At 45.2% G+C, this 22,843-nt stretch overlaps 1 protein-coding gene across 4 annotated transcripts in view; it reads left to right on the forward strand.

Moving 5' to 3' along the window:
• The first annotated feature begins 19,873 nt into the window (after nt 1-19,873).
• tiam1 (T cell lymphoma invasion and metastasis) overlaps nt 19,874-22,843 on the forward strand; it is a 179,094-nt gene continuing 176,124 nt past the window's right edge. For 3 of the 4 annotated variants that reach the window (XM_002938441.5, XM_031896573.1, XM_031896574.1), the window contains exon 1: nt 19,874-20,280. The gene's annotated coding sequence lies outside the window, so the exon portion shown is untranslated. The remainder of the gene's footprint in view (nt 20,281-22,843) is intronic. The other variant, XM_004912152.4, reaches the window with a different exon arrangement.

Consider the following 22,843-nt stretch of genomic DNA (forward strand, 5'->3'; position numbering starts at 1 on the left):
GCGAAGACCAAAGATGGAAGAGGATCACTTTGTCACATACCCAACTGGTGGGTCTAAGGTGACACCCAGACACCTGCCCTTCATTTTTAAATGGTGATTTTCTATTTAGGATTACCCAATAGCACATACTACTAAAAAAGGCTATTGTCGCGGGCGACTAATCTCCCCGTGTGCCAGAGCCCTAAATGAACAGCAGAACCATTGTGTTCTTCTTTGCATTGTATATGAGCCCTTATTAACATTAAATTAGTGACTACTGTACCAGAGTTGAACGTTTTATAAAAACGATGAATATGGAGAAAATATAAGAATGACCAATAATGAAGAATCTCCCACCCATCTCTATGTATTTTGCTCTCAGAATAACCCCGTATGTGAGTCATGTCACTCTGGGCTGGAAGCTTTTCCCTCCATGTATTTCTTCTCCCAAGTGACCTGAACAATAAGATATTCAGTGGTAAGAAACTCTAACGCTCACACTTTTCGTTGTATAAAACAGTGGCCCTACGTAAACTGAAAGCTTTAATAGTCACAGCCTGACCGTGTTGTTAGAAGGTGTCCCACGCAAGTCCTATTAGTGGCAAAGGCCCAAGAGGTTCTGCAGGAGTGACAGAATTCCCCACTATGACCAACTGTAGTGTAGAAAATGAATCTAGAGCCCAGCCTTTACTCTATTTGCTTCTGCCAGATTCCTACTGCCACTCAAAATGAAATCATAGCAGCTCGTGGCTATCTTGTAGAAGCATTTGCCGCTGACAGATTTGAGTCAACAATACTCCCTCAAAGACGCATCTCTTTTCCGTTCTTAGTCAATGCTTCACTCCAGACAAGCTGCTCGTATGTGAATAATGGCAGGAATGGCACAGCTAACTTGTGCCCAATCAATACTTTCTTAAATAGCTCCTTGAATCTGAGAGCTGACATCTTCTCCATGAGATATAAATGGATTTAGAAACACTAGACCATTGATCGGCCCCTAAATGATGCTAAATGATGGCGGATGATTGAGTGTGCTTTTCGACCTGCTTTTGTGTATCAAATTCCTATTATTCCTCAGTTGAAACCCATGAAGAAACTGGCTTGTGGGTATCTGCATGCCTTCCTATGGAAAGGTCACTGGTACAATTGGATTAAACCACTCCACATGCCAGTCCTAATTGCACAGTCACATTTACAAAAATGCCCCAGGTAAGTCATCAGCATACTGGTTCTAAAATACTATGAACCTCCTTTACAAATGAAAAAAAGCAAAAAATAAGGGCAAATTGGAATGCAGGGTTTCCCCCCAGAATTATAAAAAAAAAGGGTGACCACCAGTCACAAACTGCCCAGCAATGTAGGTGTTAAAAGTGTGCCTGTTTGTAAATGTAGCACAAGTTGCACTTGGTACATCCTGGGTGTTATGTGAGTGATTTGAGAACCAGTCTTTTACCGCAATTACAGCAATTAGTTTTGACTACTGAAATTTAGATGGTGCAACACATATCTGATTGGTTGCTAAGAGTATCCACCATGTTGCAATTTAGAACCTATAGCAGTAAATAAACCACAAAGCTGGATAAGAAAGTGTGACAAGGTGTGTGACAAAGTGATGATATCAGACCCCCATCTGAATCTGTAGTGAAAATATAAACTGTTTATATACAGTACACTGTAATCTGTTTATAGCTGCTGTCCCTCACTGTATATAATGTACTTGGGGTACCAGTACCTGCAGCCCCTCACTGTATATAATGTACTTCGGGTGCCAGTATGCGTTACTATTTACTGTAAGTAATCTGCTTGAGGAACCAGTACCTGCTGCCTCTAACTCATGCCCAGACTGGCAATCTTATTGTACAGCACTGCGGAATATGTTGGTGCTTTATAAATAAATGTTAATAATAATAATTTGTGGATTATGACTAGCTAACAGGGGGGCTGCTGTAAGATGCCATAGACAGTCACTATGTATTGCACTAGTAGGGGGGCTATTTGGGCCTCTGTGTACTTGAAATGCCAGGACCTATTTGAATCGCAGTATGGACCTGCTCCCTGTATGTAACATGAATAGGGTGCCAGTATACACGGCTTCTCACTGTATATAATGTGCTTATGGTGCCAGTAGGCACTGTCTTTCACTGTATATAATGTGCTTCGGGTGTCAGTAGCCACTGCCTCTCACTGTATATAATGTGTTTTGGGTGCCAGTACCCACTGCTTTTCAATGTGTATAATGTATTTTAGGTGTCAGTACCCAATTTCTCCTACTGTATAACGTGGTTGGGATGCCAATATCAATTACTTTCATGGTACAATGTGCTGGAAATAAAACAACTCACACAAGCAATGCCCCCCCCCCCCGTGTGTCTTCGCCCTAAAACACTATGCTCCCTGCAGCTCCTTCCACAGTTGTTCTGCTGGATCTCTTCATTCTGGTGGGGCCCTTGAGCACTGATAGGGCCCTAGACAGGAGCCTTATTTATAACCTCATTTTCACAGTAAGATGTAGTGCTTTTTCAAATGACTTTCTCCCTTTTAAGTACCAATGTTAGGGATGGTGTGGGGGACATGCGGTAGTGGCATAACTGGGCCCGGAGCTTAGAAACCCAGTTATTTTTATCCAGCAATCTGCTCAGTATTTGGAACATCACACAAGTTATACCATGATGCTGAATGCCAAGTCCAGCTGGTGTCACTGTTCTCATACTAATGTTAGTTCGCTATGCCATGTACCGTGCAACTAAAGGCCCAACAACTGCTTTTACTCTATGTATATGGGGTCATTCACTTACAAAAGCAGTGGGCTGGATATTCTTAGCAGTCCCTACTTGCACCACAAATCAGCTTAATGGGACTTAAAATACGGGCTTGCCAGCCACATTGGCACCGTGCCTCGTGAAATGATTAATACCCGGGGTCAGAATTCTAGCAGCAGGGATGGTCGACCTCCTTCCCCTTCAACAGTTGTTTAAGTGCCAGCCTTGGGATAGGCTGTTGGGAGATGCCAGGGTCAAGTATAAAGACAATTGGGGGGGCTGCAGGTTGACTATCAATGATTTGTGTTTTCTTGTTTTCAAATTCTCTCTGTTTAGGCTGTGAGTAAAGACAGAGGCGTATTCTCTTGTGATTAGTACAAGGGAATAACTGTGCTGGAACAAATTCAGGCCCAGGCCCTGGTGATCCCCGCGGCATGACTAGGGTTGCCACCTATCCAGTTTTCAGAAGGGTTGTCTGGGTAAAAACTGCCTGCCGGGTTTTCCCATTTTAGGAAATTGGGCAGAAATCTCCAAAACTGACAACACGATCAGGCAATCACCATGTCATAGCTCCGTCCCCGTAACAGCACATCCCCTCCCCCCGTGGCATCACATCCCGCCCACTGATGTTGGGTCCCCACCCGCCGTCTAGATCTACTGCCATGGAAAGGTGGCAACCCTATGTGTGACAGATCCTATCAGCTCTCTAATTTCTTTCATAGAGCTGTGTAAAACCAGCGTTGGACCCAGTGGGCCCTGAGACCTGATCCCCACCGGCACTCCCCCCGCTGACTCCCCTTCCTCCAATCGTGCCTAGGTAAGGATCAGATATGTGTGTGCACGTGGGGAGGAGTGGGGTGTGTGTGTGTGGGGGCGGCGGGGGCCCCTAGAGTGACAGCCCCAGTGGGCCTCACACAATCAGACCCTGTGTAAGACAGATATATCTTATACAGGTATAGGACCCCTTATCTGGAAACCCATTATCCAGGAAGTTCCGAATTATGGAAAGGCCATCTCCCATAGACTCCATTTTAATCAAATACTTCACATTTATAAAAATGATTCCCTTTTCTCTGTAATAATAAAACAGTACTTGTACTTGATCCCAACTAAGATATAATTACCCCTTATTGGGGGCAGAACAGCCCTATTGGGTTTATTTAATGGTTAAATGATTCCCTTTTCTCTGTAATAATAAAACAGTACCTGTACTTGATCCCAACTAAGATATAATTACCCCTTATTGGGGCAGAACAGCCCTATTGGGTTTATTTAATGGTTAAATGATTCCCTTTTCTCTGTAATAATAAAACAGTACCTGTACTTGATCCCAACTAAGATATAATTACCCCTTATTGGGGGCAGAACAGCCCTATTGGGTTTATTTAATGGTTAAATAATTATTTTAGCAGACTTAAGGTAGGAGATCCGAATTACGGAAAGACCCCTTGTGTGAATGTGAAGCACAGTTGGGATCCAGTTACATCTCCCCAGCCCAACATGCAACCAAATATTGGGAAGTGCTGACAAGTGCCAAAGTGCATTAACTACCTGCTCTAAATATAACCCCGGTTACAGCCAGGCTTTGAGGTTTGGGAGAGACTCGTGATCCGTCTGTGCCGTGCCGCTCTGAGCTTTGTCACATCCAGCGTAATTAAAACATGTGGGCCCCACTTTAACAAATCGCTCAGCAAACCCTGCTGTAATGCTGCCTGGCGTCTTGCCCCAAAGGCTGATGGATAATTACAGGGGCTGCGATTAGCTAAATGACCTCATTCGCTGTAACCAGAGGCAGCTGCTGAGTGGTGCACCTGGATTGTACGCGCCAGTCAGGAATACGGAGAACGCCAGTCAGGAATATGGAGAATGCCAGTCAGGAATACGGAGAATGGCGAGCACAACACTGGCTACTTATCTGCAGAATGCGCAGTAGGAATCTGTCTGTAATAACATATGAGCAATATAACAAAAAGGGTGGTTCACCTCTTAGTTAACTTTTAGAATGTTATAGAATAGCCAAATCTACTAAACTTTTCAATAAACTTTTTATTATTTATTTTTTTAATAGATTTTTAATTATTTGCTTTCAAACGAGGGTCTTACTTTTCAGGCCCTCTCCTATGCATATCTACTTAGTCTGTAAGCTCTACGGGGCAGGGACCTCCTTCCTACTGTGTCTCATACCCCATGGCACTTATTCCCTGTGTATTTATACTTATTTACTGTATTTATTATAACATTTGTCCTCCCTGTGTGTAATTGTGTATATTGTAAGATTGTACAGCGCTGCGTACCCTTGTGGTGCTTTATAAATAAAGTTATACATACATACATATATGCTAAGGTAGTTTGGACCCTAGCAACTATATAGCTGCTAAAACTCCAAACTGAAGAGCTCCTGAACAAAAAGTAAAATAAATAAAAAAAAACTAAAATAATGAAAAATTAAGATCAATTTTTAAATTGTCTCACTCTCTAGATCATACTAAACGTTAACTCAAAGGTGAATAAAGGTTACCTCCTATAATAGCATCAGATAAGAAATAAAAGTGTCTTTAAACCGAGAAATCAATGGGACCTACTACACTGCCTCAGTTACCATCACATCCCACAACATTTACAAACACAGCACACAGTGCAAAGTTCAGTTTCCTTTAAGCTACCCTTTGAGGTCCAACACTGGGTTAGTGTCCCCTTACCTTATAGCAGTTGCAGATGTATGAAAACACTGGTGTATAAAGAATAACTGAAGAAACTCTCGACAGAAAAGAGTAATGTAACAATGGCTTGGTCACGTTTTTACAAATTTAGTAACATATTAAGTTAGGATGAAAAAAGACATATGTCCACCACGTTTAACCATAATGCCTATATACAACCTGCCTAACTGCTAGTTGATCCAGAGGAAGGCAAAAACCCCATCTGAAGCCTCTCTAATTTGCCGCAGAGGGGAAAAAATTCCTTCCTGACTCCAAGATGGCAATCGGACCAGTCCCTGGGGCAACTTGTACTAAGAGCTATCTCCCATAACCCTGTATTCCCTCACTTGTACTGAGAGCTATCTCCCCTACCCCTGTATTCCCTCACTTGTACTGAGAGCTATCTCCCATAACCCTGTATTCCCTCACTTGTACTGAGAGCTATCTCCCATACCCCTGTATTCCCTCACTTGTACTGAGAGCTATCTCCCATAACCCTGTATTCCCTCACTTGTACTGAGAGCTATCTCCCCTACCCCTGTATTCCCTCACTTGTACTGAGAGCTATCCCCCCTACCCCTGTATTCCCTCACTTGTACTGAGAGCTATCTCCCCTACCCCTGTATTCCCTCACTTGTACTGAGAGCTATCTCCCCTACCCCTGTATTCCCTCACTTGTACTGAGAGCTATCTCCCCTACCCCTGTATTCCCTCACTTGTACTGAGAGCTATCTCCCCTACCCCTGTATTCCCTCACTTGTACTGAGAGCTATCTCCCCTACCCCTGTATTCCCTCACTTGTACTGAGAGCTATCCCCCCTACCCCTGTATTCCCTCACTTGTACTGAGAGCTATCTCCCCTACCCCTGTATTCCCTCACTTGTACTGAGAGCTATCTCCCCTACCCCTGTATTCCCTCACTTGTACTGAGACCTATCTCCCCTACCCCTGTATTCCCTCACTTGTACTGAGACCTATCTCCCCTACCCCTGTATTCCCTCACTTGTACTGAGACCTATCTCCCATACCCCTGTATTCCCTCACTTGTACTGAGACCTATCTCCCATACCCCTGTATTCCCTCACTTGTACTGAGAGCTATCTCCCATACCCCTGTATTCCCTCACTTGTACTGAGAGCTATCTCCCCTACCCCTGTATTCCCTCACTTGTACTGAGAGCTATCTCCCCTACCCCTGTATTCCCTCACTTGTACTGAGAGCTATCCTCCCTACCCCTGTATTCCCTCACTTGTACTGAGAGCTATCTCCCCTACCCCTGTATTCCCTCACTTGTACTGAGAGCTATCTCCCCTACCCCTGTATTCCCTCACTTGTACTGAGAGTTATCTCCCATACCCCTGTATTCCGTCACTTGTACTGAGAGCTATCTCCCCATACCCCTGTATTCCCTCACTTGTACTGAGAGCTATCTCCCCTACCCCTGTATTCCCTCACTTGTACTGAGAGCTATCTCCCCTACCCCTGTATTCTCTCACTTGTACTGAGAGCTATCTCCCCTACCCCTGTATTCCCTCACTTGTACTGAGAGCTATCTCCCCATACCCCTGTATTCCCTCACTTGTACTGAGAGCTATCTCCCCATACCCCTGTATTCCCTCACTTGTACTGAGAGCTATCTCCCATACCCCTGAAATTCCCTCACTTGTACTGAGAGCTATCTCCCCTACCCCTGTATTCCCTCACTTGTACTGAGAGCTATCTCCCATACCCCTGTATTCCCTCACTTGTACTGAGAGCTATCTCCCCTACCCCTGTATTCCCTCACTTGTACTGAGAGCTATCTCCCATACCCCTGTATTCCCTCACTTGTACTGAGAGCTATCTCCCATACCCCTGTATTCCCTCACTTGTACTGAGAGCTATCTCCCCATACCCCTGTATTCCCTCACTTGTACTGAGAGCTATCTCCCCTACCCCTGTATTCCCTCACTTGTACTGAGAGCTATCTCCCATACCCCTGTATTCCCTCACTTGTACTGAGAGCTATCTCCCCTACCCCTGTATTCCCTCACTTGTACTGAGAGCTATCTCCCATACCCCTGTATTCCCTCACTTGTACTGAGAGCTATCCCCCCTACCCCTGTATTCCCTCACTTGTACTGAGAGCTATCCCCCCAACCCCTGTATTCCCTCACTTGTACTGAGTGCTATCTCCCCTACCCCTGTATTCCCTCACTTGTACTGAGAGCTATCTCCCCTACCCCTGTATTCCCTCACTTGTACTGAGAGCTATCTCCCCTACCCCTGTATTCCCTCACTTGTACTGAGAGCTATCTCCCCTACCCCTGTATTCCCTCACTTGTACTGAGAGCTATCTCCCATACCCCTGTATTCCCTCACTTGTACTGAGAGCTATCTCCCATACCCCTGTATTCCCTCACTTGTACTGAGAGCTATCTCCCATACCCCTGTATTCCCTCACTTGTACTGAGAGCTATCTCCCATACCCCTGTATTCCCTCACTTGTACTGAGTGCTATCTCCCCTACCCCTGTATTCCCTCACTTGTACTGAGAGCTATCCCCCTTACCCCTGTATTCCCTCACTTGTACTGAGAGCTATCTCCCATACCCCTGTATTCCCTCACTTGTACTGAGAGCTATCTCCCCTACCCCTGTATTCCCTCACTTGTACTGAGAGCTATCTCCCATACCCCTGTATTCCCTCACTTGTACTGAGAGCTATCTCCCATACCCCTGTATTCCCTCACTTGTACTGAGAGCTATCTCCCCTACCCCTGTATTCCCTCACTTGTACTGAGAGCTATCTCCCCTACCCCTGTATTCCCTCACTTGTACTGAGAGCTATCTCCCATACCCCTGTATTCCCTCACTTGTACTGAGAGCTATCTCCCATACCCCTGTATTCCCTCACTTGTACTGAGAGCTATCTCCCATACCCCTGTATTCCCTCACTTGTACTGAGAGCTATCCCCCCTACCCCTGTATTCCCTCACTTGTACTGAGAGTTATCTCCCTACCCCTGTATTCCCTCACTTGTACTGAGAGCTATCTCCCCTACCCCTGTATTCCCTCACTTGTACTGAGAGTTATCTCCCTACCCCTGTATTCCCTCACTTGTACTGAGAGCTATCTCCCCTACCCCTGTATTCCCTCACTTGTACTGAGAGTTATCTCCCTACCCCTGTATTCCCTCACTTGTACTGAGAGCTATCCCCCCTACCCCTGTATTCCCTCACTTGTACTGAGAGTTATCCCCCTACCCCTGTATTCCCTCACTTGTACTGAGAGCTATCTCCCCTACCCCTGTATTCCCTCACTTGTACTGAGAGCTATCTCCCCTACCCCTGTATTCCCTCACTTGTACTGAGAGCTATCCCCCCTACCCCTGTATTCCCTCACTTGTACTGAGAGCTATCTCCCCTACCCCTGTATTCCCTCACTTGTACTGAGAGCTATCCCCCCTACCCCTGTATTCCCTCACTTGTACTGAGAGCTATCCCCCATACCCCTGTATTCCCTCACTTGTACTGAGAGCTATCCCCCATACCCCTGTATTCCCTCACTTGTACTGAGAGCTATCTCCCCTACCCCTGTATTCCCTCACTTGTACTGAGAGCTATCCCCCCTACCCCTGTATTCCCTCACTTGTACTGAGAGCTATCCCCCATACCCCTGTATTCCCTCACTTGTACTGAGAGCTATCCCCCTACCCCTGTATTCCCTCACTTGTACTGAGAGCTATCTCCCCTACCCCTGTATTCCCTCACTTGTACTGAGAGCTATCCCCCCTACCCCTGTATTCCCTCACTTGTACTGAGAGCTATCCCCCCTACCACTGTATTCCCTCACTTGTACTGAGAGCTATCCCCCCTACCCCTGTATTCCCTCACTTGTACTGAGAGCTATCCCCCATACCCCTGTATTCCCTCACTTGTACTGAGAGCTACCTCCCCTACCCCTGTTTTCCCTCACTTGTACTGAGAGCTATCCCCCATACCCCTGTATTCCCTCACTTGTACTGAGAGCTATCCCCCCTACCCCTGTATTCCCTCACTTGTACTGAGAGCTATCCCCCATACCCCTGTATTCCCTCACTTGTACTGAGAGCCCTTGGGAGGGATTCTGGGTTCTTACACATAGAGCTCATGTACAAACACTAGCTAATATTGCACCAGGCAATATCCCTTAGCAACCAATCAGACGTTTGCTTTCAGTCTGAAACTTGCAAAAGACTGTTCAAAGCTGTTCCCTGGTTGCTAAGAGGCACTGCACTAGGGCAAAATTGCCTATTGTAACTGAACCCCCCAATGTGTTTTTAGATTTAAGTAACTATTTTAGACAAAAATGAGGGCGATGTTTCCATTTGAGTGCACTTGAACTTGGTTAAAAGCAGCACTAACCCATTTCCTTGTTCTTTCTCTGTTCCCTTTTTCTGTTTTTAATAAAGTAAAGACAGCGCCCTGGGGTCAAGATTCTATTCATGCCAGAGAAATACGATAAAACAATGCACAGAGGTTTAATAATTCCTTTGCTTTCATGGGTTAAGGCCGAAAAGCCACTAAAAGTTTGGAGCACAGTTGAAGGAATAACTTTACATAATATACTTTTCCCTCTGGGGATTTCCTTCACGGCTGAGAGGAGAAGCTGCAAAGACACCATGGCCGAGCTAAACTTAGAGGGATCAGGGGCTCTTCAAGGCAGCATACGAATCTGGGATCAAATATGTTCTGTCAAAGCATAATAGACGGGCTTCAGCCCTTATGGGGCCCAGTTTGGACAATATCAATGGGACCTCTTGGCATCTGGAACACTTTATGTGGGGAGGTAAAAGGAATCAGGCCCATCAAAGCAAGTGGGTCCTCCACAGCCTCTGGTACTGTCAGTGCAATGACCAAATAGTGATCTTCATCTACTTTGTTGGTTGTTGTTGTTGGGAAATGGTAGAGCATTAAACGTTTGTTTTTTGTCCCCATCCCCAAACTTTTCTGTACGCTGTATTGTTCAAAGCTGGAGTGACAGCCCTAGTATGGAGCAGCATTGAGTCACAGAATAAATAGAAACACCTGTAGTCTTGAGAATACTATTCTTATTATTTAATATGTAGGCACCCAATGGCCCATACCTAGGGTGGCAGCTTTAGGGGAACAGCCCTCGGGAGCTTATAGAAAAAAATGTTTTGCCAGGACACTTGTTGCTAAATCTGGAAGGGGAGCTGAATAGGCTGACTAAATAGATGCAGGTCTAATCTGTATATTCTAGCAAATGCCAAAGGGGCTGCTGTAAGATGCCATAGATAGGCAATATTAATGGGGCCTGTGGGCACTTGAAATGCCAGGGCCTATCTTAAATCTCAGACTGTACCTGGATAAATGGGGTGCTGGTCAGGCCCGGACTGGGATTCAAAATAGGCCCTGACATTTCTCTAACTAGTGACTGCCCATGCATTTTACAGCAGCCCTTCTGGCATTTGCCAGAATTTACAGATTACCAGTCCGGGCCTGGTACTGGTAAGCCACTGCTTCTTAGTGTATATAATGCACTTGGTTTGTCAATCTGCCTCTCACTGTATAATATGCTAAATGTGCCAGTACCTAATACCTCTCACAATAAAGTGTGCTTGCTTTACCATTATCTATTGCCTTTCCCTCTACAGTGTTTTTGGGGTGCCAGTGATACCTGCAGCCATTAAATAATATGGTTGGAGTTTCATTACTCAGTGCCTCTCATAGTGAGAATTTCTTGAGGTGCCAGTCATTGTATAATGTGTCAGGGGTGCCAGTACCTGCTGCTCTCACTGTATAATGTCAGTGGGGTGTCTATGTTCCCTGCACACTCTGTATAATAACTAATGATGGCAATACCAGCAGCCCATTCTAGAACATGCTGGGGAGACTAGGAACCTTTGCTTTCAGGTTGCCTATTGTTCCAGATTGTCAGTACCCTCCTTCTTTATGATACGTTCAGTTATAGCTTTTTAAAGCTAAATGACGTATTGATGGAATGTGAAAACAATTTACGAGTGCTAATCCTTTACTGAGTGTAGATACGCACATAGGAATGGATGCCTGCAGAGGGATAAATTGTCTGTTAAATATGCAAAAATGCACACTTTAAAAATGGGTGTCACTTTAAAAGGTGGGCGTGACCAAAAAACTGCGGCAGCATGCTACCACATTTCTCTCTCTTTTCTGGCCCCCATATGCTCTGAAGTCTATGAGATCAGAAGTTATCCAACTGTGGGCCCAAAGCAATGATTATGTGTCAGCCTGAAAATTAATAACCAAGAATAATAATAGATGCTAAGTTGCTTGCCGATCAGGTTACTAGTGGAACACTAAAGCAAGATCACATGACAAGATGTGTATAGATATAACCTTATAATAGCCTAGGGGCAAGCTTGAAAAAAACATGTTGGACATCAAATAGAGCAGTGGTTCTCAACCTGTGGGTCGGGACCCCTTTAGGGGTCGAACGACCCTTTAACGGGGGTCGCCTAAGACCATTGGAAAACACATATTTCCGATGGTCTTAGGAATAATTTTATGGTTGGAGGTCACCACAACATGAGGAACTGTATTAAAGGGTCACGGCATTAGGAAGGTTGAGAACCACTGAAATAGAGGCTTGAACCTAAAAAATCTAAAAAGGCTCATATTTGGGTGTATATGGCTATGATAAATGTTGAAGTTAAGAAAAAGAACCTTCACTGATATAGGTGTAGTCACCTCTATACCAGGGCAATCTGGGAGCTGATGCCCCAGACCAAGAGCAGAAGAAGCAACTCCCAGTTTTTAATGGGTCTTGATTCTGCCGTTCATCTTACAGTATATTATTTCACGAGAAAAGCGTTTCCATTAGATTAACAGATGGGACATGCAGTCCTCTTCCCATTCTGTTTCACCTCTAACTAGTGACACTCGGGAGAGTTGTTAAGCACAGTGTAGGCACTTTGGAAGGCAAAATACCTGAGAAATTTGCAAAGCTGTATGAGAGCCAATAGGCAGGAGGGTACAGAAGCCACGTCGGAGCAAGGACAAAAGGGAGGTGCTGAGTCAGGGACATTGGCCGGGGGAATGACTTTATATAACACTGTAACTCGGTCAGAGCCAGTTGACTGGAAAGCAGCCATATGACCAGAACTGTTGCAAAAAGAAAACAGATTTGGCACGTGGCACCCTACCACTAATGAGAGGGTTTTGTTGCAATAGGAGCTTCCTCCCCATGCTGGAAAATTACATTTTTACAACATGGATTAATGTCTCAGCAGCAAGCTGTTTACTGGTTGACAGTATAAACATTTAAAGCTACAATGGCTTTTTTAGCAAACACATAATAAGACACAGAACAAAGGGCTTGGGAAGTTAGTATGAGCATGCATGTGCCCCAAGATGGCTGCCTGTTTTAAGAGCTCCCTTCAGGTTTGGACTGGGGGGATGCAGGGACCACCGGAGCTACTGCTTCAGGGACCACTGCACCCCCCAATGGGCCCCTGCAGTGGCCTTCACACCGCCCCCACCACCTGTCCGACCCCTTCACCCAATTGTGTACAAGTGAAACTTACTTTCAGCACTTCAGGGGAAGGAGATTGGCGGATTGGGGTCTACCTGTTTTTTTCTTTGTGCCCCGGGGGCCCAGTCCAACTCTGGCTCCCTCCCAGTGTGGAGGTCAGACCACTTGCTTTGGGCAATTCCTTTGATAACACTCATTTTTCCTCATCCTGAATGCAGCCCGCACCTTTGGCAATTTTGAAGTGATAGGTGGACATACATGGTAAGATCTGTGAAGCTTGGCAAGGCTGGCCCCAGTGACTGGATCATAATGGAGGTCAATGGTGAGATAAATGCATCAGTGGCCCTCATCTGATGGGATTTTGTAATGTGCCTAATAGATTTTGGTCAGGCAGTCCCTGAGAAAGGACCAATAAACTACTGCTTTGTTCTGGAGGGCCAGGTTGGTAGCTTTTATCTACCCATATATTGCCACCACTGGATTTTCCATTAAAATTCAATATTAATAACTGTTGTTAATTCATTTTAAACCTAAATCATACTAAATGACATTGCAGGAGCCAACACAATTCTGAACAAAAACCTTGCATAAATCCTCACTTAAAGCTCTTCACCACAATTCAGAGTAATATGAAGGTAAGGCATTTTGTAAAGCATAATAACCCTGCCTTAAATCACGCTGAAGTACAGTATTTCTATCCCGGAGAACAGATTGCATTAAATAAGACAAAACATTATATAAGGCAAGGGCTTGTAGGTGTAGAGAGAGCAGATGTATTACAATAGAGATGGGCAGAGCATTTGCAGGCAGTGGGTTGAGGTAATTATGGGGAATGGATGAGAATGTTCTGTACAGCCAGAAAAAGTACTGTGTGTGGGTGTTTATGGAAATGTGTGTTTTCAGCAACAGATGCTCTGCTTTGCTATAGATTACCTTAATAGGGGTTCTGAATACACGTGCTTCTCGGCAGCGTAGATATTTTGAGTTAGAGAGAGTTTACTGGAGGTCGTTCCTAAAAATATGACAACTCAATATCGAACCACGTGCTGTGTGCAATATTTGCATGCTAATTGCCATAGAGATTCCCCCCACAATTCAAGTGTAAGTGTGAGAACCACCAAGGGCTGTATATAGGTCCAGTCCTCTACTGTTTACCTAGATTGTAAGCTCCATGATTGAATAGGTTGTATTTTTACCTGTAATCAATATGATTGTGAAATATGTTGGCGCTGTATGAATAAGTGTTTATTAATAACAAGTTATTCTTATTATCCAAATCTGAAGATTGTACAAACCATTGAAGGGGGCTTAGTGAGGGAATAAAAAGTTACCATGACCATGACGTTCCATTCTAAAAGCACTTGACCTGCATCCTTCTGCCTTTATATGGCTATGGAAATCCCTCTTGTGACTTCTAATATCCTTATATATGTAAAAAGTGGAGACATTATGTTCTGAATAGACTGGAGCACCTTGGGGCAATTTGTGCCCCCCACCCTTACCTATCCTCCATTTTGGAGGGGGAGACTGCTAGTCTAAAGAGTGCAGCTTTACAGTTAAAAACATGACATTGCCCCATAAACTAAAGCTGGCCATATAAATAGCTATTTTTCTCAACTTCACAACCAATTTCTGTGTGTTCAGTGTGTGACAAAACCGTACAATTATCATAAGGTTAGTGTGCCCCTAGCGATCATGCATCTAGCGATCTTTCATCGAACATCAGTTAGATCAGTGCTGTCCAACTGGCAGCCCACGACCCCCCTCTGTGTGGCCCCCCACCTATATGGCTGCTTTGATGCCTTACCTTTCTGTAAACTTTACATGGTATCAGTACTGAGATTAGGCTGATGCCACACGAGGCGTAGGGCTGAAATTTTCGGCAAGCGAAAAAACGCTTGGCGAAAATTCAGCCCTACGCCTGCTACTTGTGCCTGCACCCGAATGAATGGGATACGCTCGGGTGCAGGCACATGTAGCCGATAAACGCATGAAAACGCGAGAGAATGCAAAGTCTCGCGTTTTAATGCGTATATCGGCTACATGTGCCTGCACCCAAGCGTATTCCATTCATTCGGGTGCAGGCACAAGTAGCAGGCGTGGGGCTGAATTTTCGGCAAGCGTTTTTCCGCTTGCCGAAAAAAATCAGCCCTACGCCACGTGTGGCATCAGCCTTAACTGGCCCCCTGCATGGTTCTCACCTCAGATTCAGGTGTAATCAGGCTGTATTGTTTAAACATGTAATCCCCTGTGTTATTCACACCTTTTAATCCCTGCACTGTTCACCCCCTGCAGTGTTCACACCTCAGACTCAGGCTGTAATCACCCACATTGTTCACACCTCAGACATTGTATGTACTGCCTGGCCTATGCTGCCTGTGTGTATGGCACACATAGGCAGCATAGGGCAGGGAGGGTATGGCACATAGACAGCATAGGGCAGGGAGAGTATGGCACACACAGGCAGCATAGGACAGGGAGGGTATGGCACACATAGGCAGCATAGGGCAGGGAGGGTATGGCACACACAGGCAGCATAGGGTAGGCAGAGTATGGCACATAGGCAGCAAAGGGCAGGGAGGGTATGGTACAGACAGGCAGCATAGGGCAGGTAGAGTATGGAGCACACAGGCTGCATAGGGTAGGGAGAGTATGGTACAGACAGGTAGCATAGGGCAGGTAGAGTATGGCTTTTGCTGCACTACCACCACTGTGATAAAGTGGGTGTGGTTTAAAAATGGGGACTGGTCAAAACTGGCTTCCATTAGCGGCCCTCCACCATGCATGCTAGAGAAACTCCGGCCCTCGGCACAGCAGAAGTTGGACAGCACTGAGTTAGATAATTGATCGGGCAGGTTTGAATTTATTGTCCGATAGTTTCCAGGACCAACCAGGCAGCTTCCTACTGGTTTTCCTAGCTTCGACTAGACAGTGTCGCTTGAAATGGTTGCCTTTGTTGATGAACAAATCGGACTTTTAAACTATTTTTTTTTAAATAAGTGTGGTTGTACAGGTATGGGACCTGTTATCCATAATGCTTGGGACCTAGGCTTTTCCAGATAAGGGATCTTTCCGGAATTTGGATCTTCATACCTTAAGTCTGCTAAAAAATTATTTAAACATTAAATAAACCCAATAGGCTTGTTTTGCCTCCAATAAGGGGTAATTATATCTTAGTTGGGATCAAGTACAGGTACTGTTTTATTATTACAGAGAAAAGGGAATCATTTAACCATTAAATAAACCCAATAGGGCTGTTCTGCCCCCAATAAGGGGTAATTATATCTTAGTTGGGATCAAGTACAGGTACTGTTTTATTATTACAGAGAAAAGGGAATCATTTAACCATTAAATAAACCCAATAGGGCTGTTCTGCCCCCAATAAGGGGTAATTATATCTTAGCTGGGATCAAGTACAGGTACTGTTTTATTATTACAGAGAAAAGGGAATCATTTAACCATTAAATAAACCCAATAGGGCTGTTCTGCCCCAATAAGGGGTAATTATATCTTAGTTGGGATCAAGTACAGGTACTGTTTTATTATTACAGAGAAAAGGGAATCATTTAACCATTAAATAAACCCAATAGGGCTGTTCTGCCCCCAATAAGGGGTAATTATATCTTAGTTGGGATCAAGTACAGGTACTGTTTTATTATTACAGAGAAAAGGGAATCATTTAACCATTAAATAAACCCAATAGGGCTGTTCTGCCCCCAATAAGGGGTAATTATATCTTAGCTGGGATCAAGTACAGGTACTGTTTTATTATTACAGAGAAAAGGGAATCATTTAACCATTAAATAAACCCAATAGGGCTGTTCTGCCCCAATAAGGGGTAATTATATCTTAGTTGGGATCAAGTACAGGTACTGTTTTATTATTACAGAGAAAAGGGAATCATTTAACCATTAAATAAACCCAATAGGGCTGTTCTGCCCCAATAAGGGGTAATTATATCTTAGTTGGGATCAAGTACAGGTACTGTTTTATTATTGCAGAGAAAAGGAAGGTAATTTTTAAAAATTAGAATTATTTGCTTATAATGGAGTCTATGGGAGATGGCCTTTCCGTGATTCGGAACTTTCTGGATAATCGGTTTTCATATAAGGGATCCCATACCTGTACAATAATGAAAAGATCTTTAAAAAATCTACATGGGTATGCCCTGCTTTACTCAAGCTTTACTTTGCTTTCCATGCCCACTTTGATTGTCAGACCAATATAAACCATTAGGAAACCAGTTGGTCCCTCTACTGAAATCTACCCCTCACATTTCAGTGGATCTGGAAATGTTTCTTTACAAGCCCATGCTCCCAGTCCTTCTGCCACTGTCGATTTGTTCCCCTATGCAATCATATTATACAGCGCCCAGTATAAAACCACTGCATTGATAGCATTTGCAAACCCAAGTCCAGGTCCCTTCCTCATACAGATTAGATTAGTTCAACATGACTTGCTCTGCTAAGAATTCCTACATAATGTGCAGTATACAAGCGAGTCACTAAATCATCTTAATAACCTGCTGATTACGCAGTCATACTGTGTGTGCTTATAAGGAGCTTATGTGAATGCTGTAAATGGAAAAGTAACACATACACATATATATATTTTAAATACATGCATGTTATATATAGAATATGCATGTATTTAAAATGATATAAACGGATTTGCTTGCTTTGCTTTTGAAATGATATGATGTACATCTATTTCCTTCCTGCCAAAACACATCAGTTGCCATATGGATTACAGCCCAAATGGGAATGTCTGCTTTATATTTCTTTGGAAATGTATGTCCACAGACTGGGATGATGAATTCATCAGTGTGGTATTGTTTACATTTAAATGCAGGGTGGTGTTTTCTATAAAAGCACCCAAGGTACCTAGCATGGCACCTTCAGGGGGGCAGTTTGGGTGCCAATATATAAAGAAGAAATGTGGCACTTCTGTTTTTTTTTTAAAACCCTCTTTTTAAACCTGTCACCAATCACTTGTGTCTAAATCTGGAGCTAATGTGGGGGTATACGCCTCTGCTATCCAATCATCAGTAGGCTTGGCATAAGGCTTACCAGCCTGGCTCGTAAAAAATGATGCTTGCTGTCAATGTAATTAATAGGGAAGAAGGTTAAAAATATAGAAAGGTCTATCTTTTTTTCCCAGAAAAGGTGGCAGATATTAGCGTTAGATACTAGTGTTGCCACTTTTTCTTCTCAGCATTGCCGGCTTGTGGGAAGGGGGCAGAGGTAGTGAGGTCACATGGGTGGGGTTGAGAACAGGCTGATTGAGAAATGGGCTGGTTGGGTAGCAGAATGGATCAGGGAGAAGATGGATGGGCAGGGAATCACAAGCACTCTCGCAGTTTATGAGCAAGTACATTGGTAGTACATTTGAAATAATGGCTTCAGCCCTAGTTGGTGATTTGCATGGCAGGCCACTGAAACCAGGGACATGTGCAGCACCCCAAGTTATAAGCTTCAAAAAGGGTCACATACTGATAAATTCTGATATAAAGATGTTATCACTACCATCTTCCCGACTGTGAATGCTCTGCGACAACTGCCATCCCTCAGCTGTTCATTTTAAAGGGTTCTACTAGGTACCAGGCTGGACCGAAAATGCCCCTGACAATAATTCTGGGGCTACCATATAAACTATCAACTGGGCGACCTACAGTCCAGCCAAGTGCCCTACAATTAAGGTGGCCTTTACACGGGCCGATTCTACCTGCTGATATTGGTCCCTAAGACTGATTTGGCAGCTTGTTGGCCCGCGTAGGGGCACTAACGGCGGGCTTGCCTGACCGACATCTGGCCTTAAATCGGGCAGATCTTGATCGTGCAGGTTTAAAAATTTAGTCGGATTGGGGACTGCATCGGCTCGTTGATGCGGTCCCCGAATCGAAGGTGCCTATACCCATCATTCTAATTCGATCGTTTGGCCCCAGGGCCAAACGACCAAATTAGCCTATCACCCACCCTTAGGTGGGGATAACGGGAGAAGATCCGCTCGCTATCTTAGCGTGTATGGCCACCTTTAGTCCGATACTGCCTTTTTGCTCTCAGATTGGGAGGCAAAATATCACAGATGTAAACCCACCATAGGGTTTTTGGCAACAATTAATTCACACCCTGACCACACCTGCTTATGTTTTAGTTCTGCCAAATGCAACCGTTATCTATGGTATTGATATCGCAGACGGCTGTGCATATCGGTTGACTTGTCGATCGGGCAGGTTAAAAGATTTTGATTGCATTGAAGGCGCCCAAGCAAACTTTACATTCAGGGCTGAATCGGCAGGTAGAGGTAGAATTTCTATTGTTTCTACCTCCATATCTGACCATTAAGCCCTGACGGAGGGAACGATGTTTCGTGTGACCGCTACATGTATGGCCTCCTTAAGGCTGCATCCAACATACATTCAAGAAAAGGGGGTGACTTGGGGTTTCTGGAGCCCAAAGTGTGTAACTCCTTAAGTTGCTTCCCTAATTACTCTATGACATGACACTTGTGACACAAAGTATTATTTAACACAAGACAAAGCCAATGTGAATGATTTGGAGCCAGTGACTGAAGCCCAAACTAGGAACACCCCCTCCCAGTCCCTAGCAACCAGATAGAAACAGACAGACTAGCAAGGTGGCTAACTAAAAAGACCAAGTAAGGGATCCCCATTAGAACCTAAATAGCGGTGAGTAGAGAACGAACCGCTCAGGCCAAGACGTTGCTATTGGCCCAGCCCCATGGAGCCTTTCCCAGCGTCCCTTGCCCATATAAAGCCTCAATGCCAATCAAAGCGCGGCAGCCTGTCACCGAAGCCGCTGGATTTATAACCCGCAGCACCTGTGGGCACGCCCACCAAACCAGCCGACCAATCACAGCACAGCTTTGTACAGCGCGCTAAAGTTATCCCAAACCACTGCAGATTGCAAATGAACTACAACGCTGAGGCGCGACCTCTGCAGACAACGGTGTAAATGACACATGGGCATTTATATCTATATATCGTACAATTCATTTTTGGCCGAACCAGACAGCCTGCCCACCGATACGTCACCGATGATCGTCCAGGTTTCCCGGCTCAGAGCTCTTTGTGCGCTAGGAACCGCCCTTCTCCGAAGCGCATTGGACAGACAGCAGGCATGATTGGCAAATAACCTATCCAATGAGTGCCTGATGCTTACTGTAGCTCCGCCCAGCCCGCCGCTCTTGCGGTAAGCAGTGTGGCAGGAGCAGCAGTAGTTGGCAGAGCTTGGGTTTAACCTCTCGGCTGGGATCGCACCGTGCCCGGTCTGTGTATCTCTGGGGCGACAGGAGCTCACAGCGTAGGCCTGTGGGAGACACATTCATGCAGGTAGGAACCGTGAGAGTCAGGGCTGTGAAGGTATGCACCTAGCCGGTGTGCTGGCATTCTGCCTCATTCAAATGGCTTGTGCCCTGTGCCCATAGGCATGCACTTGTATTGGCTATTGTACCGGGGCTCTGGGCTACTGGGGTGCAGTGGGGGGCAGTCGTGTTCTCAAGCAGGTAGCACTGCATTCATTGGCTGTCTGTATTGCCTGTCTGTATGTATATCATTCTGTCTGCCTCTCTCTCATATATCCATATATCTCTTTCTATTAGTCTTTCAGTTCTATCTATCCTATCATTCATAATTTAGCATTATTACCTCTGTGTCTATCGCACATTTATTGTCTGTCTGCTTGTATGTCTGTCCCTACTCTGCAGTTGTGGGGCAGAATCCTTATATCAGCAAGATGCTTCATCTTCTCTCCCCCAGCTGATACCGAAGTACTGATCCTTATTTCCCTCCATGCATGCTGGGAGTTATAGTTTAGCCTTATCTGGGGGGGCTACAGTTTGGTCTGGGGTCCTATCCTCTTCTGTAGCGTTTAAGCAAAGGGCCAGTTCCATGAGAGTCTTGTGTGTGTGTGTGTATATATATTAGAATGTGCCCCTATATTGCATAATGGGACCTTCTTCCAGCTTTAGATCAGCTGTTCCTGTACTTGCCATGCATCCTGGGAGCTGTAGTTCAGTACACTATTTGGGGAATATCCCCTGTAGGATGGCTGTGTGTAACTGGAGCCTGTCAGACACTGCAGTGTGCATTTATTTCCTTCCATGTCAGCAGAAGGGTTAATGCCAAGGGGACACTGCAAGATGAACTGTCCTCCAAAAAGCAGTCCCTGCAATGCGCATGTGTAGGATTATCTTGTTTTAGTTACTTCTCCCAAATCCTTAGATCTGTCCCCCCTCCTAAGGAGCCAAAGTAACGTTGACACCAAGAATAGGCAGTCTGGGGGATTTGGGGTGTCCAGTGTGTGGTTTAGCTCATAGAGTATTATTGCTCCTGGGTGATTTGATTTGTGAGCCCACCCAGTGTTGTGATTCTGTATGACTTATCCACTGTGCTACATTGTTGCCAAAATTCTATTCACTCTTCTGAGTTTCTCTTGTATACTGCTCCTGTGGGTGTTATATTGCCCTGTCAGTCCTTTCTCCATGTACACAATCCTTTAACCCATGTTTTATACGTTTATAGTGCTTGATATGTATAGTCTTATCTGTGGCTGAAGAATAGACTTGTGTTGTAGAGCTCAGCAGGAGGATTTATAACAATAGGTTTAATAAATAAGAAAATACGAAGTTATCCCATGCTCTGTTAGCATTGATGTTGATATCCCCATGCTCTGTTTTGGTCCTTAGGTTCAGGCAGATATGTATTTAAACAGGACTGACAGCCCTAAAGGTGGCCATACACGCACCGATATTATCGTACGAAACCTCGTTTCGTACGATAATCGGTGCGTGTATGGCATGTCAGCGAGCCGACCGATATCGCAGGAAGCTGCTGAAATCGGTCGGCTCGCCGATCGGCCAAGTTAGAAAATTTTGATCGGGCGCCATAGAAGGCGCCTGACCAAAATTCTCCCTTCAGAGCTGAATCGGCAGAAGGAGGTAGAAATCCTATTGTTTCTACCTCCTTACCTGCCGATTCAGCCCTGAATGGTGTGTGGCGGATCTGACGATGTTTCGTGCGACCGACGGTCGTACGAAACATCGTGAGATCGCCACGTGTATGGCCAGCTTTAGGGTGGCCATACACGGGCAGATTTAAGCTGCCTATGGTTGACCTCACCAAACGAGTGGATAGTAACGTGTACGGCTAACTTTAGCCTTGTATATCCTGAGGATATTTAGAAACTTGAGTTCGCTCTTCAACTGTGTATGCGGTGTAGTGGGGATAATAGCCTCTGGAAAGGGACTGTGGCTGTAGGATAGCAGGTATAGTAGGGAGAGATGGTGCCTATAGTAGCAGTGGGGGGATAATAGCCTCTGGAAAGGGACTGGGGCTGTGGGATAGCAGGTATAGTATGGAGAGATGGTGCCTATAGTAACAGTGGGGGGATAATAGCCTCTGGGAAGGGACTGGGGCTGTGGGATAGCAGGTATAGTAGGGAGAGATGGTGCCTATAGTAGCAGAGGGGGGATAATAGCCTCTGGGAAGGGACTGTGGCTGTGGGATAGCAGGTATAGTAGGGAGAGATGGTGCCTATAGTAGCAGTGGGATAATAGCCTCTGGGAAGGGACTGGGGCTGTGGGATAGCAGGTATAGTAGGGAGAGATGGTGCCTATAGTAGCAGAGGGGGGATAATAGCCTCTGGGAAGGGACTGTGGCTGTGGGATAGCAGGTATAGTAGGGAGAGATGGTGCCTATAGTAGCAGTGGGATAATAGCCTCTGGGAAGGGACTGGGGCTGTGGGATAGCAGGTATAGTAGGGAGAGATGGTGCCTATAGTAGCAGTGGGATAATAGCCTCTGGAAAGGGACTGGGGCTGTGGGATAGCAGGTATAGTAGGGAGAGATGGTGCCTATAGTAGCAGTGGGGGGATAATAGCCTCTGGGAAGGGACT

Source organism: Xenopus tropicalis, chromosome 2 (assembly GCF_000004195.4).
Source record: "Xenopus tropicalis strain Nigerian chromosome 2, UCB_Xtro_10.0, whole genome shotgun sequence".
In the NCBI taxonomy this organism is placed as follows: Eukaryota; Metazoa; Chordata; class Amphibia; order Anura; family Pipidae; genus Xenopus; species Xenopus tropicalis.